Here is a 13,862-nt window from a genome sequence, read left to right on the forward strand (position 1 = left end):
CTGGGCTTGTGGCCCATTTTCAGTGGAGACCCGAGGAGAGAAGTTCCAGTAATACATTTTAAAACAAGTGCAATTTTAAACAATATTGATATAATAGCAGTTATAGCAAAACGATTCACATATGTTGGGATACATGCATAAAGTTAAAGTTGCATTAAAAAGAAGCTAAGTAACAATTTTACATTGATATAGTTCAATAGGTCAACAATGAACATTTTTGTTTGTATAAAATTGTGCAAATGCATAGTAGACACATTGGAAAGAGAGGTGTAATGAGGTACTAAGTATGGTCCTTTTGAGGGTACATAAAGGGAAGGAAGACTAGGTAGGGTCATGGCAAGGACATACAGAATAAGCTAGTCACTGTGCAGAAAGGATATCTGAGATCAGATACAGTACATTCAGAGGAATTACATTACTAACATAGGTAGTTTAATTTAATTACATTACTAACATAGGTAGTTTAATTTAATTACATTACTAACATAGGTAGTTTAATTACATTACTAACATAGGTAGTTTAATTTAATTACATTACTAACAGAGGTAGTTTAATTTACTAAAGATAAATACTACTTCTGGAGGGGTGAAGTAGTAAAGATTGGTATGAGGAGGCAGCACAGAGAATAGCAGTAGAGAGAGCAGAGGAATTAGAGTTGCAACAGGGACATACCAAGTGAGTTTTAAGATGTTTTTTGAGCCGTTGTTTAAAGAGTTGCAGAGAGGGTTGTAAAGTTAGATCTGGTGGCAGAAGATTCCAATTTTTTCTTGCAGTATTGGAGAACAAGGAGTCCCCTGCCAAGTTGTTTGACTTGCTTGTGCTAGCAAGAAGTTTACTAGAGGATCGTAAGGAGATATTACACTATAAGCTTCCGATAAACTTATCTTTAAATTCTGTATTTAATTTCCTTAGTATCCATTTAAATTATGTGTGATTGAAAACAACTTGTTTAATCATATGAGTATGCCCAAGTTTCCACTGAAAGGGGAAATTTGTATTTAGAGAGCCTACCAGTTAAACACATTAAGATACAAAATAATAAAAATCTAATTAATGGAATTGTGGTTTCAAAAAATGAAAGGTATTTATACTTTAAACATTATGGGCTTGAGAAATCATACATGCATTGATATGTTGCAGGATTTATTACTTTATGCATTATTTATTTATTTTTTTTATTTTACATTTGTTAACCGGGAAATTCCGACTGGACCAGGTCCATTTACAGCGGAGGCCCGGGGAGAAAAGTTCTGGTACCGAGTTATACAAAAACAGTACAGCAAATATAATACACAAATAAAATGTAGCAAACTGATTACAACATATATGATGAACATAGTAATCAAAACAAGAAATTAGTGATACACTCCAAATAAACAATGATATGAACAATGAGTAGAATGTCAATAGCAGTCATACATTGTTGTCCCATTTGTATGAGAAGAGATATATTAAGGAATTCATTAGGTAAACGTTTGACTTTTCAAATAAACATAGCATGCAGGTGACCGGAACACAAGTGGGGGAGTTAATAACAGTGTGGGTATGTTTATGTGATACAAGGGCATAACCAGGTACTAAGGAGATGTGATTTGAGGGAGTTTTTGAATTTAGAGGTGGAAGGGATAGTGGACAAGGATTGGGGAAGGATGTTCCAATTTCTGGCAACTGTGTGGGAGTAGAGTGCTTTCCCTGCATTATTATTAGCCTTGGTGATGCAGAGGAGAAATTTTTCACTGGATCTAAAGTACCAATTTGCAGTGTACTGAGTAAGAAGTTTGGATATTGAGGGAGTTTTTTCGGGGTATTTGAGAATATTGTAGGCTGTAACCAGCTGGTGATAGTTAAGTAGCTGTGGTAGCTCAAGCCATTTTAGTTCTTTCAGTGCAGTACAGTGATGGGTTCTATAGGTTGAGTTTGTAGCAAACTTGGCTATTTTATTGTAACAAGATTCTAGTTTGACTAGGTCAGATTTTCTGATTTGGGTGAAGACTGGTGCTGCATACAATAGAGAGGAGGTGGCTTTGTGCTAGAGTGATTCTAGTTTTTTTGTGAGAGAAAGGATTTGTGCCTGTATAGAGAGCCCAACTTTTTGTGTACTAGTTTTATGGTATGTGAGATGTGGACATCAAAGTGAAGATTATTGCCAATTTCAATACCAAGAAGTTTGGTTCATAGGTTCATAGGTTCATCGGTTGATACTAGGCTATCTGCCCTAGGGCATTTACAAGCCTAGCCAGAGTGTGTTTGGCTTTCGCCACCCATCTTAGATTAGTTGACTGTGCCTCTGTATAGTAGGTCACAGAAGATAGCCCATTTAAGGTTAGTTTACCATGCCTCTGTCTAGCAGTGACACAGAAGAGATCCCAGGGGTAAATTTACGATCTCCCATCCAAACGTCAAGATTCTTCTTGAAGAGGGTCATTGAGGGGCTCTGTCTGACATGGATTGGGATTTTGTTCCAGAGTGAGGGGAGCCTCTGGGATATGAATATGTCCCTCCAGCATGTTCTATTTATTTCTGTGCTGAGGTTTAAGTCACTGGAGCGTGTAGTTTTCATGGATTTGGATTTCTTGAGGTGGAGCATGTCCATTAATTCTGGGTTGGACATGGCTTTATACGTCAGGCACAGATCGCCTCTGAGTAGGCGGTAAGCAACTGAATAGAGCTGGAGTTTCTTTAGCCTAACTGCGTAGGGCATCTGTTTGATTCCCTTGATCCTCTTGGTGAGGTACTTTTGGGGTCTTTCTAGTTGTAGCAGGTGTCGGGTAAGGTACATCCCAAATGGGGCATTGTATTCAATTATGGGCCTGATGAGTGATGAGTAGAGGGGCACAATGACCTCTCTTGATCTAGATGTGAACCCCTTCGTGATAAGGTGGGCTATATAGAATGTCTTTCTAACCACTTTGGCAATGTGATTGTCAAAGGAGAGATTGCAATCTACTTGGGTCCCCAAATCCCTGATTACTTCTTCCGTACTTAATGGATTACCACCTATGTGGTAATTTGTGGGCACTTTGTTTTTCCCAAAGGGGATGACTATGCACTTTTTGGCATTTAGCTTTAGGCCATGGCTCTGGCACCAGTTATCCGTGTCTGTGAGACCTTTTTGGAGGATGCTTGTGTCAGCCGGTAAGTCTATTATGGCCCCCAGTTTGCAGTCATCTGCAAACTTTGTCAGCCATAGTCCACCTGTGTTAGCCTGTACCTCAGAGAAATATATACTGAACAAGAGAGGTCCCAGGACTGAGCCTTGTGGGACGCCACTTGTAACTGGTTTAGAGTCTGACATGGCACCTGCAATTCTGACTTATGGATTCTATCCCTAAGCCAGTTTGCAACCCATCTTGTGACATAGGGGTTGATATTTAAGCTGGTGAGTTTATTTATGATGCCCAAGTGGGGTATTGTATAGAAGGCTTTTGCAAGGTCAAGGTAGGCTGTGTGGACTACCTTCCCTTCGTCTATGGCCTTGGTGACTGTTTCAAAGAAATTGACCAGGTTCAAGAGGCAAGATCTGCCCTTAACAAAGCCGAATTGGGTAGGATCCAGTGTTTGGAGGTTCCCAATGTCTTTGTTTATGAGTTCCATGATGATACACTCCATAGCTTTGCAGACCAGGCTAGTTAGGCTTATAGGGTGATAGTTTCCTGGATCCGTTGTGGCACCACCTTTATGGAGTGGGACCACTGTTGCAGTACGCCATTCTTTGGGTACATATCCTGTTGTAAGGCTGAGACTGAACAGTGATTTTAAGTGAGGGTTCAGTTCTTCTTGGAGCTCATGTAAAACGCAGCCCAGGACACCGTCCAGTCCCATTGATGCTGTGTTTTTTGCTTTGGAGAGGGCAGCTCTCACCTGTGCATCTGTGATGTCAGGGAGGCTACGCTCTGTTGGGATAGTCATTTGCTCATTTGGGGGGGGGAGTTTGCAGTGAACCTGTCTGCCAGGATGTTGGCAATGTCTGTGGGTTCAGTGTATTTTTTGTCATTTTGCACTAACTCAGAGCATATCTGGGAGTTTCCACCCAGGTTTCTGACATAACTAAAGAAAGCCTTGTGATTATCTTTAGCGTCTTGTGCAATTTTTCTTTCGAAGCTAGCCTTAGATGATTTTATGAGGGATCGTAGTTTCTTGCTAGAACTGATCAGAGTTGCCTTCCCTTTCAGGGATTTTGGTCTATCATGTAGTAGCTTCCTCCTTCTGTTGTACAGCTTATTTATGGCTTGGGTCCACCAGACAGGTCTCCTGCCTTTGGAGGAGTGTGTCTTTGTTTTATTTGGATAGCACGATCCATGCATTCCTGTAGGTATCCATAGAATGCGTTTGTAAAGGATTCTGTGGTTTGGGCCGTATTTTCAACTGGCCCTGGGGCTTTGAAGGATTCCACCTTGGTTTTGAGAAGTGGGAAGTTTGCTTTTGAGAAATTTTTGACAGTGGTTTCCTTTGCTGGGGGTGGGGACGGGATATGGATGTCCATAGTGATTAATTTATGGTCAGATCTTACCAATGAGGGGTATACCTCTGGTATGGAACATAGAGTCCCCATGTTGGTGATGATCAGGTCCAATATGTTTTCCCCTCTTGTGGGAGTGGTGACTAGTTGTTCCATAGCATTTGAGTTTATAAATTCTAGCAACCATTGGGCTAGGGTGTTTGGGCTTTGAGTAGTGCTCCCAGTCTATGTTTGGGTAGTTAAAGTCACCCAATATAATGGTGTTTGGAGAGACCTTCATATTCTCCAGTGTCTTCAGGAAAGCCGAGTGGGGTTCCTGAGTTTGGGAGCGTGGTCTGTAGCAGGCTACAAACTGGAAGGCAGTTTTGCCCACTGTTAGTTGCACATGGATGGTCTCTGATGCTTCGTGCAATGCCACTAGCCTGGAGGTATGGGTATCTTTGATGAATATGGATACTCCCCCTCCTCTTGTGGTTCGGTCTGAGTTTTGGGGCCAAAAAGCATGGTATGAGGTATAGCCTGGTAGTGCTGGGGTGCTCTCGGGAGCCTTGAACCAGGTTTCTGTTACTGCACAGATATCAATATTCTCCATATTGAGGAGAGCCTCGAGTGCATGCATCTTGAGGTTTATACTTCTGGCGTTGAGCAGCATTACCCTTAGTTTCTTTTTCATTGTGTTGTCTAAGGAGGTGGGTTTCTCTTTTGAGCCTTGCCTAAAAAAGGCACTATGGGGGTGGCAAGAACCTTGGCCAGTATTCGAAAACCCAGGGGTGACAGGTGCAAGCCATCCCTAGTGAAGCAACGTGGCTTGTCAAGCATGTCATCCCAGGCTGACAGACACTGGATCCCCTTTGAGTGACACCAATACTTTAGCCAATTGTTGAAATTGATCATTTTGTCTTTATACTGTGGTATCATTCTTGGTGAGGATAAGATGCTACTGAAGGTCAGGGTCATACCGGCCTGGGCCACATGATCAGAGAACTCCTCTATGTCTCTTTTCATGTAATCCAGGGAGATACGTCTCAGGTCATTCACACCAGCATGGACAGTGATGGAGTCATATTTGTACTTGCTTTGGAGTGACCTGAGTGCTTGTGTTATGTGGCGGATCCTGGCACCTGACAGGCAACTTACAGTGACCTTCTCCTTGTTCAGCCTGGTGAGAGGGACGTCAGTGTGTCTGACAATAGAGTCATCTATTACAAGTGTATTAGGTGTGTTGTTTAGCCTTAAGGGCTGTGACTGTGTGGCACACTGACTTTGTGAACTATGTGATACGTGGGTATTGTTGTGGGGTAGCAGTTGCTTGGATGTCTGCTTTGGAGGTCTCTGTTGCTTGGGCAGATTTTTATTTAGAGCCTCCGAGTATGTTTTTGTGTGTTTATGTGTTTGGTTTGCTGTTGCGACAGGTCTATGTGAGACTGGATTTGTGGTGTGTGAGATTACCTTCTCCTCCAGACTGACCATGCCAGTACTATGTTGAGAGAGCTCAGCCTCCAGTTTGGCTATATAGTTGCATCTCTCACATATATTTGAGCTTGTTGGGAAGAGGAGAGGGTGGTCTGTGTACATAAGGCAGTTGTAACATTGCCTCAAGATTCCCATATTCACCAGCTGGACTGGAGAGTAAACCTGAAACTGACTTTTGGACATGCCAGAATAGTATAAGGAATTACTTTTTGACTTGATCAAAAAGGACCAATAGGGAGCCAAGTACTTAAAGGGAGTATAAGAGGGTGTAGTGCTTTAGTTTATTAGTGCTTACTTATAAGACACTTATCCTAGCTACTGCTGAGTTTTAGAAGGAAAATAGAGTGCTTACTTTGAGATTTGGAACAGTTCTAAGGGAAAAAGTGAAGAGCAGACTTTGTGGAGCCGGGAATAGTTTAAACCTGATTAAGCTGCGCTGGTTTTAAGAGAGGGGGATCAAGGAGTTTGGAATTGACCCAAAATGGCCAATAAAACTAAAGTTTCTAGGCAATAACCACTCCCACAGGGGCAGGCAAGTTGTTCAGTGTTTACCACTGCCACTGATGAACACAGACACTTCCCTTTAGCCCAAGCAAGCAATGGCCTCCAAGAAACTACAAACAGTTCAGAACAGCAAATCTGTAACTGAACTTTTTTTTTAATTTCAGAAAGTGGGAAAAAAGCAAGATGTTTTTGTTTTTTTGTTTTGTTTAAAGATATCAAAGATACACAAGTAGCAACAAGTTAGAACAGTGCAATAAATGACCCCACACTTGAGTGATAGGCCAGAGACAGGTAAAATGCAAGTTTTAAGAAAAAAAACGATTTTAAAATAAGTGCAACACAGGAAATGCAGTAAACAGGCTGTAGATGTGTTCTAAATACAGTTCCTAATACAGATATCAAGTTTAGCAAGCTGGAAAATGCCAAAAGGTAGGCGGCAATGCAGAAATCTTAACAAATAATCTGAAGAAAAATACTTAAAATCTCAGAAGTGGCTCTTTTCTTCTCTCAGCATTTTCTCCTCTTGGTGGGTGCTTCACCAACAGCCAACAAGTCTGAAAAGATGCCAAAACCATGAGGCAATCGGGTTTTAAGAGAGGGGGATCAAGGAGTTTGGAATTGACCCAAAATGGTCAATAAAACTACAGTTTCTAGGCAGTAACCACTCCCACAGGGGCAGGCAGTAACCACTCCCACAGGGGCAGGCAGGCTGTTCAGTGTTTACCACTGCCACTGATGAACACAGAGACTTCCCTTTAGCCCAAGCAAGCAATGGCCTCCAAGAGACTACAAACATCCTGGTGTGGTTAGAAGGGGAGATGGTGGTGCCATCCTGAGATGTAATGGAAAAGGAGAGGGGGGGGTTGATCTATTAGGGGAAATAGTAGTAATTCTGTCTTCTTGGCATTTAAAATCATTTGGATACCTGAGATTCATTTTTCAACAGAGTTGAAGGTATCCTGAGTGAGTGTTTGTAGGGTGGTGGGGGATGAGGCGGAGCAGATTAGGGTTGAATCATCTGCATATTGAATGAGTGTAGCGTGCTGCATTGAGCTACTGAGATTGTTAGTGAATATAGAAAATAGTAGTGGGCCCAGTATAGAGCCCTGTGGGACTCCTATGGTGGTTGGAAGTTGTGGAGACAGAGTTCCTTTCCACTGGACAGATTTTTGCCTGTCAGAAAAGTAGCTTCTGAACCAGGCTATAGTAGAAGAGGTGAAGGATAGTGATGCTAGTGAGTCTAGTAGGATGGAGTGGGACACTATGTCAAATGCCTTTGAGAGGTCCAGGAAAATGACAGATACATATTTGTTGTCATTCCTGTGAAGGTTAATATGATTAGAAAAGGATGAAAAGCAGTGGTAGTGTTGTGATGTGGACGGAAACCGTGTTGTGTTGTAGATAGGAGATTTTGTGTGTTAAAAAATGTCATCACCTGCAAGTGGATGCTTTTCTCAAGAATTTTAGATAGGGGGCATAGGATAGCAATAGGTCAGTAGTTGGAGAAGTTGTAGGAGTTACCTCCTTTATGGAGAGGAATGATGTGAGATACTTTCCAGAGTTTGGGTATGTAGGATTCTTGTATGGAGCGTTTTATTAGGATGGAGACAGGATATGATAGGGAGTCACTAGCCATTTTTAGGTATGCAGCAGGTATATTAACAGCTGCCAGTGTGGTTGGTTTGAGTTTTAGCAGGAGTTTTTGATAGTTGCAGTGGGGACAGGTGATAGGCTGAAAAAGAAGATGCTATAGGATAGGTTGGGTTGTGATTGAGGTGGGCTATGTTTGGCTATTTGACTGGACAGGGCTAGGATGGACTTAGTAAAATGGTTATTAAATTGAGAGGCTATGTCTAGGGTATTGTCTGTAGAGTTAGGTGCTGGAGTAGTGGTTTTGCCTGGCTTTAGTAGGGAGTTAATGGCATCCCAAAATTTTTGTGGGTTATTTGAGTATTTGCTTTGGGCACTAAGAAAGTAGTTTTGTTTGTTTATTTTGATTTCAGCCTTGGCCTTGTTTTTAAGCTGTTGATAGTATTGTCTGGAGCTAGGGGTATTGTCAGTTTTCCAGATTTTCCAGGCTTTATCTCTGGCTTTTAGTAAGGCTCTAGTGCCCCTACTTAGCCAGGGTGCGGAGCTGGCCTTAACTCTGATCTTTCTGCTGGGAGCAAGACTGTTAAGAATGTTGGTGAAGGTAGTACTGAAGTAGTCTACTGCCTGGTCTAATCCTAGGTTTCATAGTGGTTCCCAGTTGCAGTGGCTTAGGACAGTATTTAGGTATTGTGGGCTAAGGTTATGGTCATCTCGTACTAGTTTGTAGAGAACTGGTTTGGGGTGATTGGAGTGTTTATGGAGTAGGAAGATGGAGAGATGATCACTTAGATCGTTTGGGAGACAGCCTACTGTATAGTTTTGCTTGGGATAGTTGGTTAGTGTCCAGTCCAGTATATATTCTTTTTTTGTTTTCTTGTCTTTTCTAGTGGGTTCGTCAATTAGTTGAGAGAACCCATATAAGTTGATGTGTGTGGAGGGGCTGCTGGAGTTGCAGGCTATCCAGTTGTTGTTAAGGTCACCTAGTAGGATTGTTTCCTGTGGTAGGTTGTCCCTTGTCCAGTGTAGGATTTCTTCTATTTTGAGTGAGTTATTGCCTGGAGGTATGTAGCAGCATATTATATTGATGTTCTTCGTGTTTCTTAAGGAGAGGACAAAAAACAGGACTTCAGCATTTTGAAATGTGGGTGGTGTGGTGTGCAGGAGCTGGAGGTTAAGGGTGTTTTTGAAGAGAATGGCTACTCCTCCTCCTTTCCTGCCTGTTCTATCAGATCTAAGTGTATTATACCCTGGGGCGAGGAAGTCTATGTCTTAGATACTGGGCTTTAGCCAGGTCTCTGTAATGGTGAGTCTATCAGGGTTGTAGTGGGCTATGAATGCATGTAGGTCTGTTAGTTTGTTGGTGAATGGTGATACTTCTTATGCTGAGATTTAGGATCAGCAGGTCAGATGTCTGTTTGGCTGTGAGGGGACCTGGATTTGGGTGTATGTCACCAGAGGTCAGTAGTTTTTGTAGGAGTGTCAGTATGTGCTTTTTAATATCATTTGCTTGTGAGCTTGGTCTATGTGTGTTTTTCCTAGTGTAATGTGTTGGTATTTTGATCTTATGTGAGTAAGATATAGTTGTGAGATTCATAATTGTAGGGCAGATGTAGGAGTATGAGTGAGTTTGAGAGGGTGGGCTAGTGTGGGTAGTGTGATAAGAGTAATTGTGCAGTGGTTGGTCTGTTTGTATGGAAGTGAGGAAGGTTAGTGATATGAGTGCTAGTGCTAGGGATGTAAGTGTGGGTAACATGATAGCCTTTAGAGTGAATACTACAATTAGGATCTCTGGTTGGTTGTGTGTAAATTAGGATCCCTGGTTGGCTTTGTGTAAGGGTGGAGGTGTGTTGGTTTGGTATGTGTTGCTTGTAGTGGGATCAGTGTAGGAAGTAAATGGATTGGAGGGTGGGAGGGAGGTGGAAGAGTGGGTTGGGCAAGTGGTCAGGTGATTAGGGGTTCAAATAAATATAGAGGTAGTGGGGGTTGGGTGGGAAATGGGGGCAGGGTAGGGGAGTGGAGTGAGCCGAGCAGAGCGAGGCCAGCTAGACCGCGAGGTTTTGAGCAAAAAACAATCATTCAAACCTCTGTTTCAGTGGGAGAAAGCAGTAAGTGAAATAATACTAACTCTCCACTTTAATATATAGCTCTCCACTTTAATATATAGCACTCCACTTTAGTATATAGCTCTCCACTTTATTATATCACTCAGTTCTTTATAGTAGAATAATTGGGTTCTTTTAGGGAGGGAGCTACTATAATCCATTTGTGCCGCATGATCCCCTAGTGGCTAAGAACACTCAATACAGCTAGTATGTTCTTAATGCATGTTAGGTAAAAGATATACACCTTGTTTTTTTAGCTGTGAGGCAAGAGAAAACAATCTGCTGTACTTTAACAATCCCGCAATGTGTGGTAACATTGGTTTGGATAAGAACTCTGGGGGTGGTGTGGGTTAGGCTGATGATTTAGAAGTTAAATATCTGGATAATGAAAGAGATAGGGGACTGAGTTAGGATATATGAGAGGGTAAAGCTTGCAGAGTTACCTGCTCAACAACAGTTTCTTAGAATTGTACAGAAAGTCCCATGAGGATCTATTGTAACCAAACACAAGGGTTTCCTAAGAAAAAGTATTAAATTTGCATCTAAAGTAAATGAAACCAAACTTAACCTGCATGTGGACACACACTGGATGTCAGGAGCTGTATGTTATCCCAAACCCTTATGTTATCCCACAGACTTCCTGTTATCTACTAAGACTGTATAGCATATCACTTAAATTGCAGATGATCTGTCTACATCTTTAAAAATCATGTTTGATATACTTGGCCTAATAGGTGAGCTTCAGATTGCTTTTCAGACTAAACTGTATAAAAAGTCGGCAATGGAATATATAATCAAGTTTTGACTGAAGCCATTTTTTTTATCTGATGAACAAAACTAAGTAATTAACTAACTAACTAATTAACTAGCTACTGTTAAAGAATAGATCTGACCTTACATTTTAATTTTTCATTATATGTTTAATGATAATATGGCCAATTATTTGAACTGAGAAAATTAAAGTGTGATGATAAGTAAATATGTACTACATTTAAAATGGCTGTATCTCAGGAAATCTCCCCTTCTCTGATGCAAACTATTGTCAGAGTTAATATGTAGGGTGGTGGGGGATGCAGTCTCCTCTCATGGAGTGGTGCTTTTAGGTGTAACAGTGAATTTTGCACTTTGCTCTTATAGGCATCACACTTAATTTAAGTGCAAAGGTTCAAGACTCATATTGTAGAGTTGCAATACTCCAACAGGACATCTGGTTATTTAAGCAATATGTAATGTTATAGTACAGGTAATGCAGAGTTTGCTCATGGCAGTGGTTTGCTCACAAGGTTGAAATCTAAGTGACCATACAAAGCCAACTTGTAGGCAAGTCTGTATTAGACACACCTTAACATCATATATTGCTCTCATACAATTATATTACTAAAAATAAAGAATTTGTTTATCTTTTCAAAATAATGTCATTACATTGCAGAACTTCATTGCTGTTCTAACTCTTCTTGTCAACTTCAGGAGCTGAGGAGATGGCTTTTTGGTGCACTATGCATCATAATACATAAATAAGACAGCTGCACAGATGTAAAGTCCATTACATTTGGTGAGCTTGCTGCAGCCGTTTCCTTTTTTTTTTTTTAAGAATCAGAACTTTGTATGCCTCCAGTTTTTTTATGTTAGGATACTCACTGCTCATGCCCTCCTGGTGCACTTGTAATTTTTGTCAGATTTTTGCACTTTTATTTATTATTTTGTTCTGTATAACATAACTGTGGTACATGAGAAGGAAAGTTTTTGTCTTAAAATATGTACCTGTTGACTTTTTTTTCTGCTAGCAATATGGAGAATCCATCAGTTCTACTTTTTTTATAGTTTTAGTTGCAGTGAGTTCTGTTCCTTTGGTTTTGTTTAGAGCTGCTCTTCTCCTGACATGTAACATTTGGTTTACAAATTAACATATAGCTGTGAATAAATTATTGTTGTTCATGCTTTTGAATATGATAATAATTACAGTCATTGCTCTGCAATTGAAATATCAGTAGTAAAGGTGAACTATGTACTTTAGTAGTGCGTTATGGAGACTGACAGTGATTCTGGCCTCATTGGATCTAGTGTATATATGTTATACAAGGCAAGAATATTTAATATAGATACCTACTGTGAAAGAACATTAAGCAGATACAATTAAATCATGAATATTCAAAAGCATAAAATGCCTTCTCTTAACAAATTTAGAATCTCCTGTTTTACTGTTTTTGTTGTACAACAGGTTACAAATCTATTAAAATCTATTGTACCAGCATGGTTTGATAACTGACTAGAAAGAGGTAGAATTTCCTAACATCAGCGATCTGTATTTAGAAATTACTTCAGATATTGGAGAGATGGACAGCTCTCAGTCACTTATCTACAGAAGCAGTGAAAAGCCAAACAAAAGCACAATAAGGTTCTTAGGCCATCCTTTTACTGTCACCTAATACAATGGTGGCAGGCAATTGTACTTTAAGGTTCAAAGTTTCATAGGTTCATAGGAGATTACTAGGGTAACAGTTTAAAAACCGTTAGAAGCCTAGCCAATATAATCCAGTTTTACCCAATATATGGCCCCTAAGGGCAAGAGGATGACATGGGCATGTGTCTATGCCTTGGGCATCTTACAGGTTGCCCCTGTCCATTAGAGACGTAGGCCCTAACCCAGATGTTTATTTGCAGTTCCCCATACACTGATTCAAATTGCATTTGAAGAGGGCAAGGGAAAGGCACTGCTTAACATGAATAAGAAGCCTGTTCCAAAGAAGGGGCGCTCTCTGAAATACATATCTGTCTCACCAGCATGTTTTGCTTGAGGTGCTGACTAAATTTAGCTAACTAAATTGGGTGAGCCTCATGCTGTTTGACTTGCTAATGTGTAGCAGCTCCATCAGGGCCTAATTTGTGGGTGCCTTGTAGGACAGACATAGGTCACCCCTTAATAGTCGGTAGAAGGCATTGTAAAGGGATAGTGCTTTTAGTCTATCCACCTATGACATGTTGGGTACACCCTGTATTTTCTTTGCGAGTAAACTTTGAGGTTATATCAACTGCTGTAAGTGTCTAGTCAAGTACATACCAAATGGTGGATTGTACTCGACTATTGGTCTAAAAAGGGCTGAGTACAGCAGGACTGTAATTTACTTGGATCAGTGTCATACCTTTTACTTATAAGTTGTGCCACATAGAAGAACTTCCTCACCACTGTGGATACATAGGTTCATAGGATGGTACTAGGCTATCGGCCCTAGGGCCTATACAAGCCTAGCCATATCAATTCCCTGGCTATTTCTTCCCAGAATATTTACTTCCCTGGTTCCCTGTCTAGCAGGATGACTGACATGATCCCCAGGGTGAATTTCCTATCTCCCATCTAATTGTCAGGGTTCCTTTTGAAGAGGGACAAAGAGGTGCTCAGCTTGACATATAGGGGCAGCCTATTCCAGAGTATGGAGAGTCTCTGGGTCAGGAACCAATCCCTCCAGCATGTTTTGTTCATTGTGATGACAAGGTTTAAATTCCTGGAGTGTGTGACTCTGAGGGATTGGGATTTCTTTAAGTGTAGCATGTCCAACAGCACTGGGTTTGACATGGCCTTGTATGTTAAGCAGAGATCACCTCTGAGTAGGCGATATGCAACATGAGGGTCAAAGTTTAGGCTACTGTCTATCTGTGTACCTAGATCTCTCACCTTAGAGTCTACTCTTAGGGGTGTGCTATTGATGTTGTAACTTGCAGGATTATTTGACTTCCA

Source organism: Protopterus annectens, chromosome 3.part0 (assembly GCF_019279795.1).
Source record: "Protopterus annectens isolate FY-2018-M chromosome 3.part0, PAN1.0, whole genome shotgun sequence".
Taxonomy (NCBI): Eukaryota; Metazoa; Chordata; order Ceratodontiformes; family Protopteridae; genus Protopterus; species Protopterus annectens.